The sequence below is a fragment of the Callospermophilus lateralis genome, chromosome 2, assembly GCF_048772815.1.
Source record: "Callospermophilus lateralis isolate mCalLat2 chromosome 2, mCalLat2.hap1, whole genome shotgun sequence".
In the NCBI taxonomy this organism is placed as follows: domain Eukaryota; kingdom Metazoa; phylum Chordata; class Mammalia; order Rodentia; family Sciuridae; genus Callospermophilus; species Callospermophilus lateralis.
Window position 1 is genome coordinate 121,386,871 of NC_135306.1, and position 18,137 is coordinate 121,405,007.

Here is an 18,137-nt window from a genome sequence, read left to right on the forward strand (position 1 = left end):
CTCTATTTTACTTTATAAATATGAATACCTCTCCTTCTCTGCCATGTAAGAGTTATATCATATATTAAGCACCTCTCATGTATTTACTGTCCAGGTACTTGAGATTAAAAAGGTGAACAAAACAAAATCTCTGCTATTTTTAGAAGATTCTCCATATTTATGAAAGCTCCATAATGTACATGTGTTCAGGTCTCACATGTACACTTACACGTTATCTGGGGAGAACTTTAGGTATCATTGTATTGATTAGAAAACTCATCTAAATTAAAATTCTTCCTTATGCTTATTTGCTAATAAATGATAAAGCCAAAAGCTAGCAATGGAAGTCAAATTTTCTAATTTCAGACACTGCGCTATCATTGTCAAAAAAAAAAATCCTACTGAATTAATGAACTTATGGTTTAGTGAAGGGTCTGGGAGCTCAAAAGAAAATTGGAAGAATTCACAACACTGAAAAAGATAATATGATCTACTCAAAAGTCTTCAGGCTTTTAGGGTAATTATCAACATCTGGCTTAAATGACAATCCCTCATGGATGTTACTTAACTTTTCTGTTCTAACAGAATACATGCAAACTTTTGCCCACTTCTGACATAGAATAAGTTATTCTTATTAAAGACTGACAGAAAAACCATGATCAAGTTTTAATAAAAGAAGGTGCAGTATGTCATGTGAGCAAAACAGTATCTTCTCTGACCTGGAGGGAATTCAGGAAGAACTTACAGGAAAAGAAAATTTAAACTGAATTTTTATGCATTTGTAAAGATTATCAGTTAGAGAAAAGTTAGGTGCAGAACATGAAATATTGTATATCTTTCTGGACACTGTTATTTCAAGTTGTATGGTAGTAAGACCAGAAAGCTGGGAAGGTTGTGAACCATCTGTCTTAGCAGTTCTGTTTTCATGTCATAGAAGGGATGCTGGGGTGGGGGAGGATAAAGATTATGAGCAAAGAAGTGAGATGATCAGATTTTTCACTTTAGACTTTAAAATCTCTATATAAGTGTGGTAAAAGTGATACAATGAATTATAATAAAACAGAAATTTGGAAACTTTAGAGTCACAGTGAGAAATGACCATGTGAACGAAACTGAGAACATAAAGATTTTGCTCTTTGACCTTGAAATCATACCTTCAGTTTTTTTCCCTAAATACATACACAAAATTACAAAAATTTTATACTCAAATATATTTTACAGCAGTGTTAAATCACAACAAAACATAAAACAACCTATATACCTTTTTGTAGGAGGCTATTTTACTAACCTATGTTCTACCTAGATGATTCCACCTAGTATAGTTTCCTATATACAGGGAAAAAGAAATACCTCTATTTACCATTACGGAATGATCTCAAGGGTATGTGGTTGCTCATACTGGTCCAAATTTGGACACTGGGAGCTATTGATGTGTCGGAATCCTTTCCTCTTTTGAATATTTTCATGCTTGTTGCTTCTACACGATGTTCCAGAATCATCCAGTATGAACTCTTATCTAAGGAGACCTGTTTCCTTTTACAAAATAAAAGGTGTGGACAAAGGGTTTGTTCAGTGTACTAGGCTGCCATTCCTTTCAGATTTTCTCACATAAGATAGTTCTAGGTAAAACACACACACACACACACACACAGAGAGAGAGAGAGAGAGAGAGAGAGAAAGATACACAGATGCATATATGTATGTATGTGAATATATATCAGTCTATGTATACATACATAATTTTTCAGCTTATTCATCTACATATATCCATTTTATATGGATATATGTAGTACAGTATTACAACATTCATTCTGGTTTTGCTTCTAGTTTATCTGCAATTTCACTCTCCAATATTAAGAAAACTTGTTCCACAATAAATTAAAATATATTTATTATGATATTAAGCCAAAATTTTCCAAAAGCAATTGAAATTTTGATACCATATTTTTGTTTTCAGTCACTGATAATGACCAAAAAGCTATGTCTATTATTGTTAATTTTCTGCCTTCCCCCAAAACATTGAATTTCATAGAAATTAATACAAATAGATGAACTTGTTCATGATATTCTGTTTTATAAAAAGTCAAGGCAATATTCAGACTGATATCAACAATTTAATAAATTTATGTATTTATTAGCTAAATCATCCTTTGCAGGGTCTGTTTTTTTTCAATGTGTATATGGTTTTGTTTTTCCTCCATTTGAGTTGATACATTTTAATTTTCATATAATTTGCTGCTGTCACTTTCCAATGATAGGAACAGTACCCTAGTGCTTCACAGAGTGCATTGCTTTACCTTTTTATCTATCTGTCAACCGTACTTGAAATCAGCACACTAATCTTGCCCTATAGCAGTTGCTTGATTAATCTTTTGTCATCTATCTACCTCACATGGTCTCTCCATGAAACTGATTGACATTGTGCGTGACTTTAATGCTGATCTCTCTTCCAGGACCACCAGAATCCTTATTACACCAAAAGATTACTTTTCTTGTTTTATGTTCCTCATTCCTTGCTGGAGTCACTGTAATTGAAAGGGGTCACTGAGTAGAACTTGGCAGTCTTCCCCTCATTCACTCATGACTTCACCATGTATTCCTAAAACATTTCCTATGGATCACAATATCGTGAGAGAATGAATGGAAAAGAGTTTTATCCATCATGGCATTGATGCCTACGTATAAAAGGAATCTAAACATAGATACAAGTATATAAACATGCATAAACATGAATACAGAAAATTATGGTGGGAACCTTGTTAATAGAAAAACAAAACCCAAACCAAAACCCTAACATGATCTCGTTTCAGGCAAGGAGATTGTTAAATTTAACATGGATCTTCTTGTACCCCAGTGCTAGTTCCTAAAATAGAGCTTCCCCCTGGCTTGTTATTAGAATATCTCCTATTAAGTCACAGGCCATTTTTCTTAACTTGGTTCACGTTAGTCAGTAGATGGAGACTTGATGACGTTATAAATGTCACAAAATACATGTTCAATCTTTTTAAGTTTAATTTTAGTTTGAACAATAAAACAGATGGCTATAATTGTCTTATATGAAGCAACTGCTGTAAGAATGTAATTTTTATTTATTAAAACAGTGCTTTGGTTTAGGTAGCATTAGTTTTATTTTAGAGATGAGAAAATTGGGGTTTAGAAAGACTAAAAATCCAGCTGTGTCATGGTTTGGATGTGAGATGTCCCCGCAAAACTCACATGTGAGACAATGTAAGAAGGTTTGGAGGAGAAATGATTGGGTTATAGACTTAACCTAATCAGTTAATTAATTCCTGATGAGATTTACTCATTGGTAACTGGAGGCAGGTGGGGTGTGGTTGGAGGAAGTGGTTCATTGCGGGGCATGGCTTTGGGATACATATTTGTATCTGGCAAGTGGAGACCTCTCTCTCTTTGCTTTCTAATCATCATGTGAGCTGCTTCTTTCTGCCACGCTCTTCTGAGCTGATGTTCAGCCTCATCTCTAGCCTGGAGGAAACCTTGAGCCCCCAAATAAACTTTACCTCCTCTCAAATTGTCTGGTCAGACAGATCCTTTAATTGCAGCAGCAGAAAAAGACTAAAAGAAGCTCCATGTCTTAAACCTAGTAACAGGACAGTGGGATTCAAAATAATGTCTTTCTGACTTAAAGCCTGTGTTCTTTAGACTATATTTCTCATATATCTTTATGAGAAAAACCAACTGTTTTTACCAGTTATCTTTGCCGTGGCTGTGACTTAAGCTGAAGTTCAAAAAAACTTTAAGATAACAAAAAATATATACATTTACATTTTAAAAGAAATTTTAGTAACCTTTGAAACACAAATGACACAATGCTATGGTAACAACATTAGAGCAATATTTACCTATTTTAGTTTAACAAATATAAATATCTGTTTTGTTAGGAAAGATTAAATATAAAGAAAGAAAATAAAGGTAGATACACTAGTTATGTGATCATCTTAATTGATTTACACTAGAGTCACTCCTTCATTCCCGAGTGTCTGTTATTAATCATATGCATCCCTGGTTGTTGGGTTTAAGTCCTATCCTAAATGTTCCCTCGCCTATTTTCTGATTCTTTTTCTCCTTCCCTTTTTAGCACCTAAGATTGAGTTGTATGTATTTAGTCACACTATCCTACAGCCTTCAGTAATGTCTTTTCTGTCAAGAAGGTCCTTCCCACAGAAATCTGTTCCTACACAGTCTTGTATAAAGTATTTTCTAAGCACAACTCTAGTCCAATATAGAGTTTGTAGATAATGTGTTAATGACAGTGTACCTCCATATAGACCATTTATATCTGGACATTATTTCTATATGTTTACTTTACTCTAGAAGAATATGAAAAAGAATTTTAATAAGAAAGTGTAAGATGGTGTGAATGAAGATAGAATTCTACTTGTAAAATCAGACGCATATGTAAAAATACATTAGTGGTTATTTGGGGAATATGGGATCATAGGTGGATTTTATTTCTTTTGCATGCTTTTATTTCAAACACTATTCAAATTAAAGTTTGGTGGTGGTGTTGCCATGGTGATGGTGGTGGTGCTGGTTTTATGTGGCCTTTAAAATCATCAAACAAGTAATGAATATAGAGTTTTTAAAAAGCCAGTATATTTTAATCTGTTGCACATGAATATTATACCAAATTACTTATAATTTATATGTAATTATTAAAAAATAGATTAATATATCTTCCTATCACATTATTTTTCTGAAATAGTAGGTGGGGCAGCTATAAAATAAGCTGACAACTATATTCCTCATAGGAATTGTATCGGCGGAGATATGTTATGCCGTATACAAATGTAATGTCATTACTTGGGAGATCCTTTTATAAAGCCACAAATAAATAAGGATAAAATATACCTTAAGAAAATAAAAATTGTGTATGTAATAAGGAGATTACTTTCACAACAAATGTAAAGGTCCATTGAGATGTGAAACTTTGTAATTGGAGGAAATAAAATGGACAAAACCAAAAGAACCAAAATGCTTCCAGAACAAGTATTAAAGCATGCAGATATAGACAAAGCAATTGATTATAGACAAAGAAGATACAAAGCATCCTGTGCATACCTGAATCTTATGAAGGACTTTAATACTACATAGAGATGACAATGCTATCTAAATTTTTTATTTCATTCTTCTTTTAGCAAAATAAAAATGAGAATCCAGACACATACACACACACACATACACACACACACACACACACACAAACACACACACAAACACACACAGGATCATTTCAATATATTAATATATTTGGATATGAAACAATATGTAAATTTGAAAGTAGAAAATAATATTTAAGTGTGTTTTATTTTGGTAAAAATAAAATATTTTCTCTAAAATACTGTTTTATAATCTGTTAACCTGATCTAATAATATTGCATGCCTTATAATACTGGATGTTTTTATTTATTGATATTTTCATGAAAACCACATGATAAAATGTGCTTCATTAGTTTTGAAATTTTGTTTTAATAATTTATCGTACAAATATCTAAAGATATGGTTATGATTTGCATTTGTTTTGGTACTGGTTTTAATGGATATCAAAGCTGAAAAATTCATCATAAAGATATGTGGATCCACATGGAACAAGTTTTGTGTTGTAGTCATCCAGTCACCATTTTTATTTTCCAGTATTCTACATTAAGTATTCAATGTTTGTATATTGACAGCTTTTATTTGATTATATTCTTATCAAAAACTCTTATTTTAATTCTAGATTAAATATATACTGGAATTGTTTATTTGAATACTATTTGCTTGAGTTTTTCAATTATGTGGGTTTGTGTTGTAAGAGATCCAGCCATTTCTCAGCAATAAAACCACATAATGATAGAAGTACTCTCAAGCACCCATTTTAAGAATGATTTTCCTATAATATGCATTGTTTTCCAAAAACTCATTTATTTTCTCAATGGATAAAGTTCCATCTATACTTTAAAGTGGAAAATAAGTGTATTTAAGTATTTGCTACAAAAATACACACTAAAAATATGCTATATCTCATTTTCTGACACCTTTTACCTAATAGATCAGCATATTTGTAATACTATATTTTTTATAAGCTTGCTGACTCTGTTCAGTAATTTTCCCTAGGTAAATAGCAGTCCTCCATCCTGAATGAAAGATTTCATAGTTAGTGTCCCACTAAGAACAATTACAAATATTGTAGGATTAAATATTTGCTTTTATAAAATTGACTATGAGAGCATTCTGTGGTTAGTAAGCTACTAAAAGAAAACATCCTTATTAACCCCTTTGAATTGTATAAATTCCAGCATTTTGTATTAAAAATATCTATATACTATGGATGGATAAATGGCTGACTAATGTATTGACAGGGTACTTACCCACAAATGTAAATCCATATATTAAAACTTTTAAAACGGTAGCTTCTAATTTTTAACTAAAGAAGTGGCACAGAGACACAGTTGGATTTCATAGATAGCTTTGGTGTGGACTTCTTGAAAACCTGGACTGAGGGAGGGCATAGGATTTAGAGATCAAGAGAAGGAAAAATGGCTGCTAGGTCTCAGCTTCCATGAGTAGGTTCATTAATAGGAGTACAATACGAGACATTGTGTAGGCACTAGGATGAAAACATTTGGGGTAAAAAATGAATTCAATTTGTGACTTGTTAAATTAACTTGAGGAACATACTTAATAGAGATGTCCAGTGGACAATAGGCTAAATGGATCCCAGTCTCAGTTGAGAGTTCTGGACCAGATAACATACATCTAGGGAAGGCCAGCCTAACTGTGGTTATTCACACCACAGAAAGGACACAAAACTCAGTTGGGCCAAGGACCTACCCTAGAGAATTGGGTTGGGCAAAGAAAAGAAGCCCATGAAGGATACAGAGAAGTCAGACTAGAGGACAACCTTGAGAAAGTGGTTGCCAGGATTTCAAGCAAAAAGGGAATATTCAGAAGAAAAAGGTGACAGCTGTGCCAAACTCTACAGGGATCAGACAAAATGTAAGATGAAAATTTGTCATTAATCATTAAAAGCTATTGGTGAAGCTCTGAAAATCAGTCATGGTTTACCAATGTGTGATAGAAACCAGTTTTAGTGGGTTGAAGGAGAATAAAAATGAAGGCATGAAAACCAGTAAAGAGGGGCATTATGTCTTGTTCCTGCTTTTGAATCTACTATTTTCTCAACCTAAAACATGGCATTTTTCTTCTCATTTCCCCATTTCACCTCATATTCACTGTTTCAATGATTCTCTAGGTAAATGCAATTGGTCAGTGCCCTGAATCTCTATAGCATCATAGTTCAAGTAGTTTAATGCTTTACTGAAGACACTTCAGTCTATGTTCATTGAACTCACGGGAGATGAAGCTCTTTTAGAGCTAGTTATGTCTGTGATTGGTCCTGTCCTGTTGAAGAAGGGCATTTCCCTTTTTGTGGAAGGGCGGGTGTAAACTGGAACAGATTTGAAGGCATCTATGTTAGGCTTGATGAAAAATCTAACCTCTATAATGTTGAGAACAATTAACCTCAAAGTAATAAGGGAAATAGTAGGTGATAAATTTATATCAAATATGAAAATATTTTTCCAGTTTTTGAGGAGAAACGAGTTTCCTGAATCTACATATTTTTTAAAAATTAAGTTGTATGCTTCGAATGGATAGATGCAGTTCTTCATGACTTTGTAGTTATGACCTCTTCTCATTTTTGTCAGTTCTTTTCAATGAGAAACTTTGACCACAGAAATTGATGATAAAAATGTCATCTATTTATTTAATAATCATTTAACAGTTTTTCAGAGTTGAAGTTATTAAATAATTTGTCTTCTTTAGTTGACCACTTGTAATTAAACACTTTTAACAATAGGTATGAATTTTGATGTAATCAAGGTGTTTCATGTTAAATCTTAAAAAATAATGACCTTTGGTTTATAGAGCCCATATACACAGTTGGAACAGTTATCCAGAGTCAATGTGAAGCCCATACAAGGTACATCAAGCACAAAGGAACAAAAGTATTCAGTGTATGTGAACAAATTTTAGAACAAGTATCTGAAGAGTCACCTGTGAAGAGTCACACCTGAACTTTCTTGCCCACTCCCAGTACCTTGGGCTGAGTGGTACGCTCCATGAGCACCCACTGGAAATTCCATAGGCTCCTCTATAATGGATAGTGTATGTTGTCTACCTGGCTGCTGAGTTAGATCACCTTGTGGTTGATCTCAATACCTTGTATATGAGCATTGAGCACTCATTATCCTTCTTCAGTGTGCTCAGTACCTACAAGAGAATGACTCCCTATCACTCAAATTTCCTTAGAGAAACCAGTGACAAATATACTTTAATCCAGTTACAAATGGGATAAAGATGCTCTGTCTCCCACCTGTTCATCACAAGGACTAGAGCTAATATTTCATGACATATTTATTTACTATAAACTTATAAACAATAAGTACAATATTTTATTTATTGAAGAAGGAAAGGTATGGAAGTGAGGAAAGGAAAAGTAGAGAACATGGGAGGACTTGGGAGCTTCTCTGCAGAGACTAGAAATTTAAGGAGTGATAACCATTGTCAATCACAGTTGAGAAGTACAAAGTTTTCCATTATTATTGAGCATGTACAATACCAAGATGCTGTGTTTTAGGGAAAGATGCCAAAATGTATGTAAATATTTGTTTGAAGACATACATGTCACAATAACTATAATACAAAATAAAGTATAGTAAACCTAATGAAGGTTAAAACTCAGTGCTATGAATTTAAGATTGACTAATCTAGACCCATAGGAATTAAGGGATCTCAAATATGTAGCCAATATATAATATGAAAAATGGTTTCAATTTTTATCATTTCTTCATATTTTACACAGAAATATCAAAGTGGTTTGCAAACTTGGAGGGACTGGGAATAGAATTTAGGGGTACTTTACCACTGAGCTGTAATATCCAGCCTTCTTAAAAATCTTTTGAAATTTTGAGACAGGATCTCACTAAATTGCTGAGTTTGACCTTGAACATGCTATCCTCCTGCCTTAGCCTCCCAAGTACCTGGGATTACAGATATAATATGCACCACTGCACCCAGCAGAATTTGTAAATTTTTAAACAGTCAACAATTTTGGTTATGAAAGATAAATGACAAAGACTAAAGAAGCAATACCTGAAAATGAAAATACTTTTGATTCAGAAAAAGTATCTTAATCATATTCACTAATTTGTTTATACTCTGGATTTAACAAGAGGCATCTAAACTATGAAATAATTATTATTTTATTGTCTTGTAAAAACATACAAAGATTAAGATTGTTCAATAATTTGGATATTCTGAAGAATTCTAAAAAAATGTACATTGTATCAGAATTGATGTATTACCTTATATTAATAAGTGTTCGCTACAATACTAAATGTTATTTTCATAGAAGGATTATACTAAGTTGTCATCTCTGCATGAAAAAATATGAACTTTACTCAAAGCTCTTCATATTTAAGTAAAGGAAAACTCAAACCACATATGCTCTTAAACTCAACTCTAAAGGAGTGTTGCAATGACATCACCATTTTCAGCAGAAGGTCACTATAGCTGGGCATGGAATAATTCTGTTACTATTATATAAAAGAGTGTGTTAACAGACTTCTTAATGACCTGTCACAAACAATAATTTGAAATGTTAGGTAATATTTTATATAGTGATTCTTGTGGATGAATACATTTTAATAGTTTACATTAAATTCTTCATACACTTTTATAGTATGATTTATTTCTGAAACTAATATTAATCTTTATAACCTTTTGTTAAGATTAGAAATAAAAGGTAAGTTAATCATACAAAAATATTTTATCAGATTACTCATTTAATTTATAATTAAATCATAAATGCTGAGAAGGAAAAGGTCTTTTGGTGTTGTTATTGGATCCATCCCAGGATTTCAGTCTTGCTAGGCAAGGACACTATCAGTGTACCACATCCTCAACTCTAGATTAAATATTTAAATTATTTCATAACAATAAACAATGCTTGAAATGTTCCAAACTATCTGCTTTTATGATTAAAGATCTGTGCTACTATTGAAAAATAAGATTTTATATATTTTGTAACTTAATTTCATTGTTTCTTAAATATGTAATGAATCTCAAATCATTTTTTGAGATTTAAAATCCATTATTATATAAGTTTCATGTATAATATTGAAAATTTTAAATACACTAAAAAATCTCATCTGTATTTTTCATGTAATTTTTATTTTAGAGTAGTTTTAGCTTTATAAAAATATTGCATAGTACAATTTTTATAAACATTATGCCCAACTTCCTCCATTATTAACTTCTTTCATTAGTACAGTGCATTGTACTCTAGCTTAGTGAATATTCATGTAAGCCAGAAAGGAATGTGTATCTACTGGTTTTGGATAGAGCATTATGAAAATATCAATTAGATCAAGTTCATCAAACCACTGGTGGATTTGTCTAATTCTCTTTGAGCTTCCATAAATGCTTGCTTCATGTATTATGTTGCTTTATTTTCCTTTGTTTGATGATTTTGTGTTTTTGTTGTTGTTTTTGAGACTTTGTCATTATATAATGCCACTTTGTTTTTGATAGCTTTTCTTGTCTTGAAGTCTGCTTTGTCTGATATTAATACATCAATTTTATTTTGATCACTTGTCACCATGTCATATCCTTCTTCACTCATTTATTTCTGAATTATCTGTGTCTTTATAATTAAAGTGTTGTCTTATAGACAGCATGTAGTTGAGTTTTGTTTTATTTATCTACTCTAACAACCTGTGCCTGTAATTGGTGTATTTAAATTAATCAGAATAAAATTTATGATGATATATTTTGTATTTTGCATTCAGGAAGAACTTTTGACTGAGACAATAAGTCTAAAAACTTAAATATAAGTGATAAATATGTCTATGCATATTTGATAGCAAAAATACTATGAACATAAGTGAGGATACATAAATGTTGAGAAAATATTTGTATCATTTAAAAAGTTGATAACTATAGTATTCAAAAAGTTTTTACAATTGATAATTCTAATGTGACCCTAGAAAAATTATATGAATAGTAAACCCCAAAACATACAGTATGGTGCTCTAGTGCCCAGAAATTGGGTGAAAAAATTAAACTAACAATGAGATATGAACTTTAACACTTTTAGCAGTTGGATAAAAATTAACAGTACTAACATTGTACTGAGACGTGGCAGTCTTACATATGAAAAATAAGTATTGGTACAATCATTTTCAACAGCAATATGACCATTGATTAAAATAAAAAGTTTACATATGATATAGCAATCCATGTTCTTTAGGAGTACCCATAGGCAAAAATGCATTAATATATCAGATTATGTGTATAGAAAGATATCCATTGCAGCACTTTTAGTATTAGAAAGGAAGCAGAAAGGAAGGAGGAAAGAATGGAAATAAAGAGGGAAGAAAGGAAGGTCCCATCAAGAGGGGAGAAAGATGGAAGGAAGAAAAGGAGAAAAATAAATGGCTTCATAAACTGTGGAACACACACTCATGACATATTATACAATTACTAGAAAAAAATATTGAAAGTTTTCTAGTCTATATTGTAAAGTGAGAAAAGCAAGATGCAGAAACACATTATTTTACTATTTCTATAACAAAAACTTTCAAAAAGTTCTGTTTTTATAAACTTTTATGCATACATTTATACACATGTGCAAATGTTGTACATGTACACTTATGTTGCATACATATATATGTGTGTGTATGCGATCGCAAGCACATTTGAAAGAGGTATAGAAGGATGTACACAGGGTTATTTATATTTGTTATCTTCAGTAGGAATTTGTGAAGGTAAAATAGAGGAGGTGGGGGGAAGGAAAGAAAGGCAAGAGAGCAAAATATAAAAATATATAGAATGATATGATATTATATTTATATGCAATTCATAAGGAGAGTTATGAAAAAATATTCACCAAAACATTGATTGTTACCTCCAAAATAGTCTAATTTTAGAAGATTTTAACCACTATTTTCTTTCATATGCTATGAAAATTATTTACAAAAAAGCATATTGTGGTTGTAATTTTTAAAAGATAATTATATTTAATTTGTATGTTATAAAAATAATTAATAAATTTAAATTCACTTTACAATTTTAAGGGCCTGTTTTTCAGGGTTTTTATTATTTGTTGATTATATGCTAATATATGTTTTGTAATGAAAAAAATAAAATAAAATTTTGGGGGGTTCTTCTGAACTTTTACTGACATTGTATCTTTCTACAATGTTTTTTTCTGCTATTAAACAGTTTCCATTTTTCATAATGCAGTAGACATTTCCATAATGTAGACTTCATACTGACCTTTCCCTCAATAATTGTGTATCACAGAAAAGATAAATTGTGAATCATGGAAAAGATAGTTAAATATTTATTCTTTTCAAAGATTGAAACCAATTGAGTGTTTTTGTTTTTGTTTTTTTCTAGCTTAGGTGCACTGCCATTGACAAATTAACTTGCCTTTTACAGTGTATTTCAATATCATACTTCTTGTTATTTCATGGAGAAAATAAGCTAAAAGACATTTTCAAATTTTGATGTCTGTAGCCAGAGTACAGGACAGTATAATGTTTCAAAAGCACTATCTTTGGGATTCAAAGTTGCACAGGAAATAATTCTTATTTTTTGTCATATTCTAGTTCTCTGCTTTAACATGTTGCATAGAGTTTTATACTAATGTACAAATGATGTCACTACAGTCATGATTCTGATTGCTAATATTTTATCTCTTTTCTTTAAAATTTTGTTCCAATGTAATCCTATTGGCAATGGTACTTCATCTATTTTAGTTGAAAAATGTTATGTAAAGGCTTAAAGTGATGGTTTCTGTATTTGGGTATCGGAAAGAATTATTATTATGACACCAGATCAGATCTATGTTGGAATATAAGGCCTGTGTTATCTCATCTAGCACTAGAATACAAAACACTGCAATATAAAAATGATTTAAAGTAATTAACTAAGTGATAGGGGTCCACAGTGTCTGTGCTGTGCCATTCGATCTTAAAATCTGACACCTTTACATGAACATGATGATGGGTTTACTGAGCTGTTTCAGTCCCACAGTGACCAAAGCTCAACCACTGGGGAGATAAATGCTTTTCAATTATTCAAGGATTCACTGGGGACCCTATGGAGCAGAGAACAATTAAGGAATAGATAAATCTAAAGCACAGAATACAGAACACTAGGCATCAAGGATAAAAATAACAGCATGTTGATAAATGCTAAGCACTAAGACCCTTTCCATTTTACCCCAGTCTGGTTATCGTTCTCACTTAAAATGAGATCTGCTAATTCCTACATGGAGACTTTGAAGTCACCAACTACAATGCTAAGTGTTCATTACTTTCATCAATTCCTTTAGGCCAGAGATATATAAACTAAATTCTCTAAACCAATGAAGCCCCTATGAATACCTAAGCAATGACAGATCAGCATGGTTATTTTATCTATGCATGCTGACCCATAGATATAATAATATTTAATCTTGGCAATGCAATGACTATTCTTATAAATAAATACTCTCACTTTTGCATATTATTTTTCAGTCTTTCTATATATTTCTGAAACTAAAATCACTTTATTCATTATCATTTAAAATATTTTGTCAGCATTTTGAATTTCTCTGGATTTTCCTTTGGGTTGGTATTGGTTACGTGAATGGACTCCAAAGAGGAACTTAAGAAAGTGGCAAAGCATCTAGAAATCAATCAGAGAAAGCCTACACTGCACACCTGAACATACCTTCTTATTCAGTTAAAGTTTCAGAACTCTAGCTTTTTTGATGTAGGTAAATGGGAAAAAATGGGACCATTTTTATAGCTAATGAAATTATTTAAGGAACTATTTTTCCCTTAAGAAATAGCTAAACATCTTGAGATCAATATTCACCCATCCATCCTGAATAACTTCTTTGCCTATTCTCATTGCTTTTCTTCAACTAATGCTACAAAAAATTATCAATTAAGTGACTATGTAAAATAAAATAGAAACAATATAATATTCATTAAGACATATGAATATAAGTGATTACTAAATTTAGTGACCTTTATGAAGGAAAGATATGTAGTGGAAGGATGTGTGTGTGTGTGTGTGTGTGTGCACGCACTTTTAATAATTTTCTAGTGTAAATTCAATTAGTCATGCTTAATATTGCCTGATATGAGTATATAGATTGTATAAATGCACTAAGAATCCAGTTTTCAAAAAACAAAAAATAAAAACTCTCTTCTTGAATAAAATGACACAAGACTCTCTTAAATCCAGAGGAAAAATATTATGTTAACACTCACTCTTCATTGGAGTGTCACTTTTTTTCCATTCTTAAAAATAAAAATGTTTCCTGAGTCCATATTTTATCTTTTCAGTGTTTTTAAAATGCCATTTTATCATAACATAATGGATTTTTAATTGACAATGGTAACAAAAAGTATAGTTTATGACTAAATTTTTATAAAATAATTTATTATTTTTATTATTGTTAACACTTCCATCTATTCTAAACACTATGTGTTATTAATACCTTTATGTCCTGTATGTCCCTTCACCATGGCAACAACAAATATATTGATCCTGATCCTTATAGGATCATTTGAAAGGAAGTTCTAACACTTTATAGTCTGTCTCCCTCAAAGCATCTTCAGAAGATTGCTTCATAAAGGCAAGGGGGAGAGGTGAAGTAGGGAGTTTAAATTATAGCACTCTAGTATAAGCAGTAGCAAAAGAAAAAAGTGTTAAATAAATTCTACTTTTATAGGATGTCAGGTTTATTTTCTTCAAGTCTCAGATCAGTTTTTGAATCCTCAACATTTTTAAGGCTACATTATTATTTTTAAAGCTCAATGTTTTATATTTGTGAAACATAAACAGGACATTTTTATTGAGCTAAGTAAGAAATAGTAAATGCAGATTATGCATTTTATCTAAGAAAAAAGAAAAGCTGTTAGATATTGTAGAGTTAAACTAATATTTCTGCAAAATTAGCATTATTTAGACTACCTAGTAAATATAATTCATTTACAGATTGTTAAAATTATCATATAAATTTTAAAAAATTCCTGATTTATGCTATGTATTATATATATATATATATATATATATATATATATCATTCATCTACATATAGATCTACATATACATGTAGATGAATTATATATATACATATATATATTTATATATATATATATGTAGATGAGTGGATACTTGCTGATGAATTACATATATATATATATATATATATATATATATATATATATATTTCATATATGTAAATGAATGGATAACTTTGTGGCATATGCTTACACGACGTGCCCCTATATAGAACTAAGTGAATATTGATTATATAATGGAAGGAAAAAAAAAGATGGTATAAAGAGTAAAAGCAGTAAGTGCAAAGAAACTGAGTTGGGAGGAAGCTTTCATCAAGTTGGGAAGGTAACTTGATGAAACTAAACCAAGGCCCATTTAGCTAAATTCACCCTAAAAAAGACCTAAGTGATCTAAGTTTGGATGCTGCATGGGTATAGACTTATCATAAAGCACTTCGTATTCCATATTAAGCTTTAATCCTTAGGTCAATAAAGGATGTCTGAAAGGCATTCATCACAATTTCAATAGAATCTAGTTTGTATTTATAAAAAGTCACTCTGACTGCAATATGGACAGCATACTAGAGCAGAGGATAATGTGGGTATAGAGAGACTATTACAATGCTATTATATTTGTGAAGGTGAAAAAAAGGATGTTTTAGGAGAGAGTAGTATTTTTGACTGATTTTTAGAAGGCAAAAACCATTGGCTGATTGCATTGCATATAGAGACTGCACCCAAGGTATCACAGGTGCTTCAGTGCCAATCTTGTCCAATTGGTTGGTACCAAACCTTGAAATTGAAAACACGTAAACCTCAATGATAGGAAATCCTGTTTTTCTGTTTCTGTTGATTGTTTCAACATTAAAGGCAAATTGTAGTAGGTGACAACAAATAAGTAACACTTGAGGGCAAACATTTTGTATACTGCCCTAATTTCTGGTTCATCTGTATTTGCAATTTCTTTTCTTTTTTTTTTTTCTTTTTTTTTTTTTTTGCTGTGGAGCATTTAAACTAGGGGCACTCCACCATTGAGCCACAGTTCCAGACCTTTTTAATATTTCATTTAGAGACAGAATCTCCCTGAGTTACTTAGGGCCTCGCTAAGTTGTTAAGTCTGGCTTTGAACTCACCATCCACTTTCCTCAGCCTCCAGAGCCCGTGGGATTGCAGACATGTGCCACCACCGTGCCTAGCTCCATATTTGCAAATTTTGATTTTACTTGTCTCGTTTTTATTAAATGTTTTCAGGAAAATATGTCTTTCTGAATGGTTGGTACTCTTGCAAGACATCTTAATTATTTTTAAAACAAAATGAAGCATGAAATATTGAAACAAATGAAATCTTAAAATTGTAATAAATTCGTTGATTTTTTTTCCAACAGGATGGTCGCAGATAAAGTAGAATATTTATTAGAATATTGGTAGATAATGGGGATAACCAAAATACTTATGAAGCAACTAGCACAACTACCACTACCCTCACCTTATGTCTATTTTAAAAAACACTCTTCCAATTAGATTGCTATTGTTGCATTATCAGGAAAGTCCAAAGCTTATTTTAATTTAAAAAACAGTTAGTAAACATTTATTCTATGACATTGGCTTCATTGACACTGATAACTTAAAAACTAATAAAATAAGGCTATATATTTTACATATATATATATATATATATATATATATATATATGTAAATATATGATATATATTGGTAAAAATTGTAAAGTTGGCTAAAAATAAGCACAATTGCTAAAACCTTAGTTCATATCATTAGTGACCCAAGGAAGTGCAAATCCAAACTTCAATGAGATATTATCTCATACTTGTTAAGATAACCATTGTCAAAAGACAAAAGATAGTAAGTATTTGTGGAGTGTGAAGGTAAAGAAACCCTTATATATTGTTAGACAAAATGCAAATTGTTCAGTTTGGCCATTGTGGAGAACAGTATGGAAGACCCTCAAAAAATTAAACAATAGATCTACCACATGAGCCAAAAATATTTTTGTTGGGTACATACCCACAGAAAACAAAATTGAAACCCCATAAAGATGTCTGTGCTCACATGTTCTTTGAAGACTTTTTTTCACAGAAAATAAGACATGTAAACAACCTAAGAGATTTTTTAACAGATAAATTTTGTGGTGTGTGTGTGTGTGTGTGTGTGTGTGTGAGTGTGTATTGGAATACTATATATGGGTGTTATGTATATAACTCAGAAGTAGCCACTGTGATATGAGTACATTATATTAAGTAAAATAAGCCAGATTCAGAAAGAAAAATACTGTAAGACTTCAAGAATACAAGAATATATATATATTAGTAAGTTGCTTATAGCCTCTTTAAGTTGCTGGGTTTGGCCTTGAACTTGCAATCCTCCTGCCTCAACCTCCTGAGCCACTAAGATTACCGGCATGTGCCACCATGTCTGGCTATGTGGAATCTTAAATATCAAAAAGAGTAAAATAAATAGAAGCATAGTGTTAGTTACCAAATATAGGCAGGAGAAGGAAATAGGCAAAGTATACAAATTTGCAAAAAGGTAGAATGGATAAATTTAGAGGTGGAATGTACAACATGAGGACTATAGTTAACAATGTTATATATTAATGAAAAATTGCTGAGAGAAGAGATTTTAGGTTCTCTACACCAAAAGGGCAACTACAGAAACTGATGGATATGTTAATTTGTCTACAGTTATTGTTTCACTAGTTATGTGTCTATCAAAACATCATATACAACTTATACGATAAAAATAAAATAGTCTTTGTGGCTACATTAAATGAATGCTGTGTTTGGTTTTGGACCCCATGTTTTGAGATGCATGTAGATAATCTAGATATGTTCAGAAGAGAGCAACTGAGATAATTATTTGTCTAGAAACAGAAACAACTGTAAAACAGATATAGACTGAGTGATGTTTAGTCTACAAAAATGATGGCTAGCAAAGAGGAGAAACAGATGATTTAAATTAGCTATCAGAAGAAAGTGAATATTTATTGAACAACCCCACTACATTCTAGGAAAA